The sequence below is a fragment of the Ranitomeya imitator genome, chromosome 6 (genome assembly GCF_032444005.1).
Source record: "Ranitomeya imitator isolate aRanImi1 chromosome 6, aRanImi1.pri, whole genome shotgun sequence".
Lineage (NCBI taxonomy): Eukaryota > Metazoa > Chordata > Amphibia > Anura > Dendrobatidae > Ranitomeya > Ranitomeya imitator.
Genome location: NC_091287.1, coordinates 162,757,734 through 162,767,500, shown reverse-complemented (window position 1 = coordinate 162,767,500; position 9,767 = coordinate 162,757,734).

Here is a 9,767-nt window from a genome sequence, read left to right as displayed (position 1 = left end):
ATGGGATCTTGTACCACCAAATAATCGAACTGTTTCTTTGTTAGAATACCAAGGCTATAACCTTCCTCTATTATTTTGTCTGCTTTATTCTTAAAGTCATTGGATGGATTAACCTTAAGTTCCGTATATGTTGTCACATCCGATAAAAGTTCCATGATCTTAGAATGATAATCTATTGTATTGAGTACCACCACAATTCCACCCTTATCGGACATTTTTATTATTATGTCCTTATTATTTTGCAATTGCTGTAAAGCATCCCATTGTTTGCGCGAAAAATTACTTGTAGACCTGATTCTACCAGAGGTTACATCATCATCCAAGATTTTTAATTCTCGCTCCAACACCTCCTGGAATCTGTCCATGCAATCAGATCTAGACTGGATGGGATAAAAATATGGATTTTTAGTGGTGAAATTGTGGGATTGATCAATTGTTGCTTCCTCAGATAAATTTTCGTTACTTAATGTCTGCAAGGTGACAAGTGAAATTTGATCTTGAAAATCCAAACCTCGGAATTCATTAATATGTGCAGTATCCTCATGTTCCTGATGCTGGATGTCCAGAACCTCTGAATTATTCAAAAAGTGTTTTTTAATAGTTAGATTACGTATAAATTTATTTATATCCAGAAGAGTGGTAAATAAATCAAACCTTTGACTTGGAACAAAATTTAATCCTAAGGATAAAACTGCAAGTTGATCCTGAGTTAGAGGATGAGACGATAAATTCAAAACATTTTCATTCACTTGAAAAGACGCTTCCTGTTGCGGGTGACAACTCCTTGATTTCCTGCGGTGTTTCCTACCACCACGTCTTTGGCGTTTTTTGAGTGGCGGAAAAATTTCCTTCTTCCCATATTTGCTGTGTCATTTAAAGATACATCTGATACACTAGGATTGTTATCTGAAGAGTCTGGATCAGACGAGGTGAAATTCACATGCGATTTCGCTGCTGTATGCCTGCGGTGAGTCTGATTGCGTTTTAAAATGGACTTCGGGTTCTATTCAAATTCTCCCATTGTCCCCATTCATACACCTTATTGGTGGCATAATCGTTCAGATCTCTGGTGAACTTCCTCTTCTTTCTTTCCATAATATCTTCCTCTAATACTGAAACATTTTCATGCATTTTGTTAATGAGAGACTCAAACTGTGATAACGATTTAAACTGTATTAAGGACGAATTCACATCATCCATTTGTTTTTGTATTTCCTTGAGTCTGATATCCTCATGTTTGACAATAAGTTTCATTAAATTCAGCGAGCAATTTCTCAAGATATTATTCCACTCTTCCATAAAGTCAGATGAATACACAGTGGTGGGTAGTTTTTTTATACGCAAGCCACGCGGAACCATATCCTTAGCTAGGTAATTGTTCAAAGTAGTTTGGTCCCACCACACTTTGGTCTCTTGTGAAAGCAATTTCTCTAAACTGTTCACACCGTCCTGCAAGTCTGGTGTGATGTTAGAGTCAATAGTATCATGAGAAAACACGTGTGCTGCCTTCTGAGATCTGTCTCGGCATAGATCAGTAGCCATAGCTAAATTTTCAAGGAAAATTCCTTTTTCCTAATACATGTGCTTTAAATATGAGCAAAAAATATGCAAAACATTCACGTGGGAGTAATTCCTCGGAGCAACGGCAATCAAAATTGTAGACACATAGAGAAAAGCAAAAAGCCAGCTCACCAGGCAGCATTCAGGTAGCACTAAAAGTTTCCGTGCTTATGGAATAGAACGAGTTAACAAACCATTGCGGGGAGGGGATTCCAGACGCTGTCTACTGATGCGTGAGGCATTTTGGATTTATCACCTGAGCACTCGCTTCTCTGCTGGTCTCAACAAACGCAATGAATTGATGTATCATTACTAGTGTCCCTGTCATGAGCATGTGAAACTAACGTGTGTTTTTCTTATGTGTTTAATGTGTTCACACAAATTTTAATGTATATGTGTATTATTTTTCCTTCTTTGTTTTATATTGTTTTCGCCAATGGGATTCTTTCCTGTCATGTGATTTTGAGACTGTTGTCTATTGGCTGGTGGTGGCTATATAGTATTCCTGGTTTTATTCATTTGTAGCTCTGACAAAGATCTGCAAAGATCGAAACGCGTAGCTCGTTTCCTATTGTGCTGTGGAGAGTTATTCAGCTTACGCTTTTATCATGTATCAATAAAGGACTTAATTTTAAACTTTGGAGCTGGAACATACCCCCCTTTTTCGTCTTTCTATTTATACTACGTGGATCAACGTGGAAGTTCCGTGCACCTGCTGTAGCTGCCTGGTGAGCTGGCTTTTTGCTTTTCTCTATGTGTCTACAATTTTGATTGCCGTTGCTCCGAGGAATTACTCCCACGTGAATGTTTTGCATATTTTTTGCTCATATTTAAAGCACATGTATTAGGAAAAAGGAATTTTCCTTGAAAATTTAGCTATGGCTACTGATCTATGCCGAGACAGATCTCAGAAGGCAGCACACGTGTTTTCTCATGATACTATTGACTTTAACATCACACCAGACTTGCAGGACGGTGTGAACAGTTTAGAGAAATTGCTTTCACAAGAGACCAAAGTGTGGTGGGACCAAACTACTTTGAACAATTACCTAGCTAAGGATATGGTTCCGCGTGGCTTGCGTATAAAAAAACTACCCACCACTGTGTATTCATCTGACTTTATGGAAGAGTGGAATAATATCTTGAGCAATTGCTCGCTGAATTTAATGAAACTTATTGTCAAACATGAGGATATCAGACTCAAGGAAATACAAAAACAAATGGATGATGTGAATTCGTCCTTAATACAGTTTAAATCGTTATCACAGTTTGAGTCTCTCATTAACAAAATGCATGAAAATGTTTCAGTATTAGAGGAAGATATTATGGAAAGAAAGAAGAGGAAGTTCACCAGAGATCTGAACGATTATGCCACCAATAAGGTGTATGAATGGGGACAATGGGAGAATTTGAATAGAACCCCGAAGTCCATTTTAAAACGCAATCAGACTCACCGCAGGCATACAGCAGCGAAATCGCATGTGAATTTCACCTCGTCTGATCCAGACTCTTCAGATAACAATCCTAGTGTATCAGATGTATCTTTAAATGACACAGCAAATATGGGAAGAAGGAAATTTTTCCGCCACTCAAAAAACGCCAAAGACGTGGTGGTAGGAAACACCGCAGGAAATCAAGGAGTTGTCACCCACAACAGGAAGCGTCTTTTCAAGTGAATGAAAATGTTTTGAATTTATCGTCTCATCCTCTAACTCAGGATCAACTTGCAGTTTTATCCTTAGGATTAAATTTTGTTCCAAGTCAAAGGTTTGATTTATTTACAACTCTTCTGGATACAAATAAATTTATACGTAATCTAACTATTAAAAAACACTTTTTGAATAATTCAGAGGTTCTGGACATCCAGCATCAGGAACATGAGGATACTGCACATATTAATGAATTCCGAGGTTTGGATTTTCAAGATCAAAATTCACTTGTCACCTTGCAGACATTAAGTAACGAAAATTTATCTGAGGAAGCAACAATTGATCAATCCCACAATTTCACCACTAAAAATCCATATTTTTATCCCATCCAGTCTAGATCTGATTGCATGGACAGATTCCAGGAGGTGTTGGAGCGAGAATTAAAAATCTTGGATGATGATGTAACCTCTGGTAGAATCAGGTCTACAAGTAATTTTTCGCGCAAACAATGGGATGCTTTAGAGCAATTGCAAAATAATAAGGACATAATAATAAAAATGTCCGATAAGGGTGGAATTGTGGTGGTACTCAATACAATAGATTATCATTCTAAGATCATGGAACTTTTATCGGATGTGACAACATATACGGAACTTAAGGTTAATCCATCCAATGACTTTAAGAATAAAGCAGACAAAATAATAGAGGAAGGTTATAGCCTTGGTATTCTAACAAAGAAACAGTTCGATTATTTGGTGGTACAAGATCCCATCTGTCCCATTTTGCACGGACTACCAAAAGTGCACAAGAAGGAAGCTATTCCTCCTTTGAGACCAATTGTCTCAGGAATAGGCTCAGCCAATGAACATCTTTGTGAGTGGGTGGACTCGCTTTTGCAGCCTCTTGTGGGTAGAATCCCAGGCTATATTAAAGATTCAAAGGAAGTTTTGGGTTTATTTGCAGATAAAAAATGGACAGCTGAATCTACATGGCTCTGCTGTGATGTGGTTTCGTTATACACATGTATTCCCCACAGTGTAGCCATGCAAGGTCTCAAATTCCATCTTGATAATTTCAGCAATTATTCCATAGATTTGAAACAATATATTTTGCAAGTTACCTTTTTTCTCATGACACATAACTTTTTTACTTTTGATTCTCGTTATTATTTGCAGCGATCTGGAGTGGCCATGGGTGCCAAATTTTCACCTTCTTTGGCTAACCTTGTCATGGCTTTTTGGGAACATAATTATATATTTTCAGTTTCTAATCCTTTTCGTTCACAGATTGGTTGGTATGGCAGATACATCGACGATTTACTTATTGTTTGGATCGCTGAGGTATCTGCCATACCTGACTTCATTAGTTACATCAATTCAAATGGGTATAATTTACGTTTCACATATAGACATGATCAGAAACAGATAAATTTTTTGGATTTGAGTTTGACTGGTGATGCTGATCAGATGATAGAGACTAGAACCCATCACAAATTTCTCAGTGGCACCACCACCATGCTGATAGTAATCACCCTGTGCACACCATCCAATCTATCCCCGTTGGGGAATTTACAAGAATTAAACGAAACTGCAGTAATAAGAACATTTTAAAAAATGAAATAAACATAGCTTCTGGTAAACTAAAAAGCCGCAATTATCCATATTGGATGCTGAACAGGGCAGAGAAAATTGTTGCACGAAAAGATCGTGATGATTTAATTATACCTAAAACATCAATTTCTTCTGCACCTATTTCTGCCAAAACAAATAGTAAGCCATATATCTGTTTTCAGTTTAGTTCTCAGTTTAACCAAATAAAAAATATAGTTAATAAATTTTTACCAATTTTGTATGAAGACAGCAGTTTGGCCAAAATTTTAGATACAGGAATTAATGTAATATCAAGAAAAGCCCTCACTGTTGGGAATAGGGTTTCACCAAGTATGTTTTGTTCCAGTATAAATAAGAATAAAACCTGGTTAAATTATACGGGTTTCTATAAATGTGGCAGCAATAGGTGCAAGACGTGCGATCATGCATTAGTCACAAAGACATTTGATGATTCTAGTGCTTCCAAGCACTTTAATATAAAGGGGTATATTAATTGCAATACTGTTTCAGTAGTATATAAAATTGACTGTACAATTTGTAACTTATCTTATGTTGGCTGTACCTCTCGCAAGTTGAAGACTCGGATCAGTGAACATTTACACGATATAGGGAAGTCTGGTGAGTCTGTTCGTTCAGTGTCGGCAGCCTCCAGGCATTTCATTATTCAGCATTCAGGTAGCACTAAAAGTTTCCGTGCTTATGGAATAGAACGAGTTAACAAACCATTGCGGGGAGGGGATTCCAGACGCTGTCTACTGATGCGTGAGGCATTTTGGATTTATCACCTGAGCACTCGCTTCCCTGCTGGTCTCAACAAACGCAATGAATTGATGTATCATTACTAGTGTCCCTGTCATGAGCATGTGAAACTAACGTGTGTTTTTCTTATGTGTTTAATGTGTTCACACAAATTTTAATGTATATGTGTATTATTTTTCCTTCTTTGTTTTATATTGTTTTCGCCAATGGGATTCTTTCCTGTCATGTGATTTTGAGACTGTTGTCTATTGGCTGGTGGTGGCTATATAGTATTCCTGGTTTTATTCATTTGTAGCTCTGACAAAGATCTGCAAAGATCGAAACGCGTAGCTCGTTTTCTATTGTGCTGTGGAGAGTTATTCAGCTTACGCTTTTATCATGTATCAATAAAGGACTTAATTTTAAACTTTGGAGCTGGAACATACCCCCCTTTTTCGTCACTCTACTTATATACAGCACTATTTTGCATTGAAAAAATAAAAAATACAGGCCACTAGGGTTGAGCGAAACGGGTTGGCAATTTTCAGAAGTCGCCGACTTTTGGCAAAGTCGGGTTTCATGAAACCCGACCCGACCCCTGGGTGGGCTCGGCCATGAAGTCGGCGATCTTCTGAATCTGGAATCGGAATTCCGATACCGATTCCCGATATGTTTAAGATATCGGGAATTGGTATCGGAATTCAGATTTAAGTGTAAAATAAAGAATTAAAATAAAAAATATCGCTATACTTACCCTCTGACACGCCCTGGTACTAACCGGGAACCTTCCTTCGAATCAGCGCTTCCAGGACCTGCGGTGACATCGCGGTGACGTCGCGGTTTGTGATTGGTCGCGTGACCGCCCATGTGACCGCTCGCGCGACCAATCAGAAGCCGTGACGTCACCGCGACGTCACCGAAGGTCCTGGAAGCGCTGATTCGAAGGAAGGAAGGCTGCCGGAAAGAAGCAGGGCGCGTCCGAGGGTGAGTATATTCCTATCAGGTATATACTAAGAGATCGGTACAGAGGGGAGAGGACCCTATTCTTGTGGACTTACATTATATGGGATAATGGGAAGAGACAGAAGGGCAGGGTGCGGCAGCTCTTGAAATACAGCTGAAATGTCAAAATATCTAGCTTCTGTTATAGAAAATGCAGGGGCTCCTTTTTAACGTCCTCAACCAACCAGTTCAGTATGAGTAGGTGATGTATTGTCAGAATATGGACCAAGAACAGCAGGCTTCAGTAGTTATGAGTCCTGGCCACGTGCTGTTGCATGTGCTTTTGCTCTGGCTCTTCCAGTCATCTAGAAGATTTTGCCTTCGTAATCCAGAGACAGAGTACAGAGGAGCAGAGTGTGAACGCTTGGGCGGTGTTGTACTCTGTCTCTGGATTACGAAGGCAAAATCTTCTAGATGACTGGAAGAGCCAGAGCAAAAGCACATGCAACAGCACGTGGCCAGGACTCGTAACTACTGAAGCCTGCTGTTCTTGGTCCATATTCTGACAATACATCACCTACTCATACTGAACTGGTTGGATGAGGACGTTAAAAAGGAGCCCCTGCATTTTCTATAACAGAAGCTAGATATTTTGACATTTCGGCTGTATTTCAAGAGCTGCCGCACCCTGCCCTTCTGTCTCTTCCCATTATCCCATAGAATGTAAGTCCGCAAGAATAGGGTCCTCTCCCCTCTGTACCGATCTCTCATTGTAAATTTTTTCTTCTGTAAACGATATCTATTTCTTTGTATGTAACCCCTTCTCATGTACAGCACATGGAATAAATGGTGCTATATAAATAAATCATAATAATACTATATGGTTATTTCCACTTGACAGTCCATCCAACATGTTATTAAATCAAAATCTTGTTTTTCTGAAAACTCTGTTCAGCTGTGCACAAACTATATCAAATTGGTAGCTAGACCCCAGTGGATCTTGTCACAGTGTCATGTTGACTACAGTCCACAGATGTTATCTAGATCCATAATCTCTCCTCTACTTTACCAGCAAGATGAATTAATAGTAAAAGACCGTGGTATTGATGGAGCTGTTGTTTTCTTGCCAAATAAACTCAATAAGATCAATGAGGTGGTTAGCGGCACACAGAATGGAGAAATAGTAAAGATATCAATTACTTTCACATTTGAGTTAACACACACTTCACCAACTTGTTTTCGCTTTTACAACATTATATTCCGAAGCTTTGAAGAAAAAGCTGAATATATTGTGAAACAAATAGCCCTCATTACCCAGGAAGAGGGGGGCGTGTTTAGACAGGGGACCTGACCGTAAGCTGAGGGAAAAAAATGCAAAGCAGAAGTGAGTCCCCAGCTGTCAGCGTGTGACCAGCAAGGGGGCAGTGCATTACGCACCTGAAGCGCCGGCGTTGTGACCAACTGCAACAGACAAATCCAGTGACCTAGAGGCAGGGGGGTCAGCTTAAGAGAAAGCGGGCATGACAGCAGAGATTTTTGGTGTGGATAAGCAGCGCATAAGCTGAGTAGTGTGCTCCGTCCTTAGAGCACTGGCACCGCAAAGGACTGTTCCTATTTGCGCCCGCCAATAAAAGTGGTACTGCCAGAAAGCAAGGAGCCATATGCCCAGTGACCACCAGAGAGCGAGACACTGTGCGCTTTATGACCATGAGTACAGTGCATGTGTGCAGTAGAGAGAGCCAGTTGCTAAACAATAATTAAAGAGCACAGAGGACTAACAGAGGATGTTGGTATGGTCAGCAAGGTACTCCCAAACTTTGCACTCCATGTGAGAGTCGCCTCAGGCCTCAGGGTCAGGGTGATGTGAAAGTCTGAGAAAACTCTTCCCAAACTTTGCCAGTGTTCCACTGCCTCTGCTGCTTTGGTGTAGTCTCTTTCACCTGTACTCCTTGCTTGGCCAACGAACTGTGACCTCTTCTGCCAGCATTTTCAGATTTGAATTTTTCAGCAAGAAGGGCCCTATGGTCCTCCAGCATTGTAGTACACCTGTCTGCCTCTGGAATAAGAGATATAAAGTTCTCCTTGTAGCATGGGTCTAGAGGTGTCACCAATCAGTATTGCCTGTCACCCAAAATTTTGAGAATGTGAGCGTAATGGGAGAGGCAGCGTAACATAAACTCAGCCATGCGTGCAAGACTGCGAACAGTCAATACTTCTGTGTCCTCACCAAGAGGACAACTGACCATGGTCTCCTCCTCCTCCTTGTCCTCAGGCCTCCACGACTTTTGACAAACCTCAGTAATATCATTGTAATTACATTATTGTAAATACATTCCCCTGTAGTTTTTATCTCCCCCACCTCATTGTAGATTGTAAGTTGTCACGAGCAGGATCATTTTTTGAGGGGTTTAATTATTGTTATGATTGTTACTTAGTGTAGATTGTAAGCTGTCATGAGCAGGGTAGTTTTATTCCTGTTTAATTATTGCAGTATTGTTATCGTTGTTATTTAGGTCTGTTGTGTTTGAAACTGTAAATATGTTGACACTATATAAATAACTATAAATATTAATATTAGAACACAGAGAAGCAGGATGGAGATCTTAGTTATGGCGTTATTGCCGCTCACCATCTTGGTGAATTCCTCAAAGTTTTGGAGGATGGTACATATGTCTGACATCCATGTCCACTCCTGAGATCTTATGTGTGAAGTCAGAACTGAATACCGATGGCCTTGTTGGTAGTCAACAACTGCCCTATTCTGCTCACAAATCCTTTCCAAAATATGCAGTGTAGAGTTCCAATGAGGACCAGTCGGTGAGCCAGAAGCTGCAACCACTGCAGAAGCACTGCAAGGGTGGATGAAGCTCTAGCTGACTATCTAAAATGAGTACACAGAGCCTCGTACTTTTCCTAGCAGATCTGGCACCTCCATGTCACTTTTCACTTTTTATGAGGAGGTGCAGGAGCTGGAGACTGTGGGGGCAACCCAGATTGACTTAGGGCCCGCCATACTCTGGGTTGGGAGATTGTGCACCATCCTAAGGTCGGACTGGGTCCCAGCATCCACTATGTTAACCCAGTGTACCGTTAGTGAGATGTACCGTCCCTGACCATGAGCACTTGTCCACGTGTCTGTGGTTAGGTGGACTTTTCCTATAACAGCATTGGAAAGGACATGGGTAATGTTGTGGGACACATGACTGTGTAATGGGAGATCCGCGACTCTGCCCTCTCTTTCAAGATACATATCCAAGCCCTTGCCTCC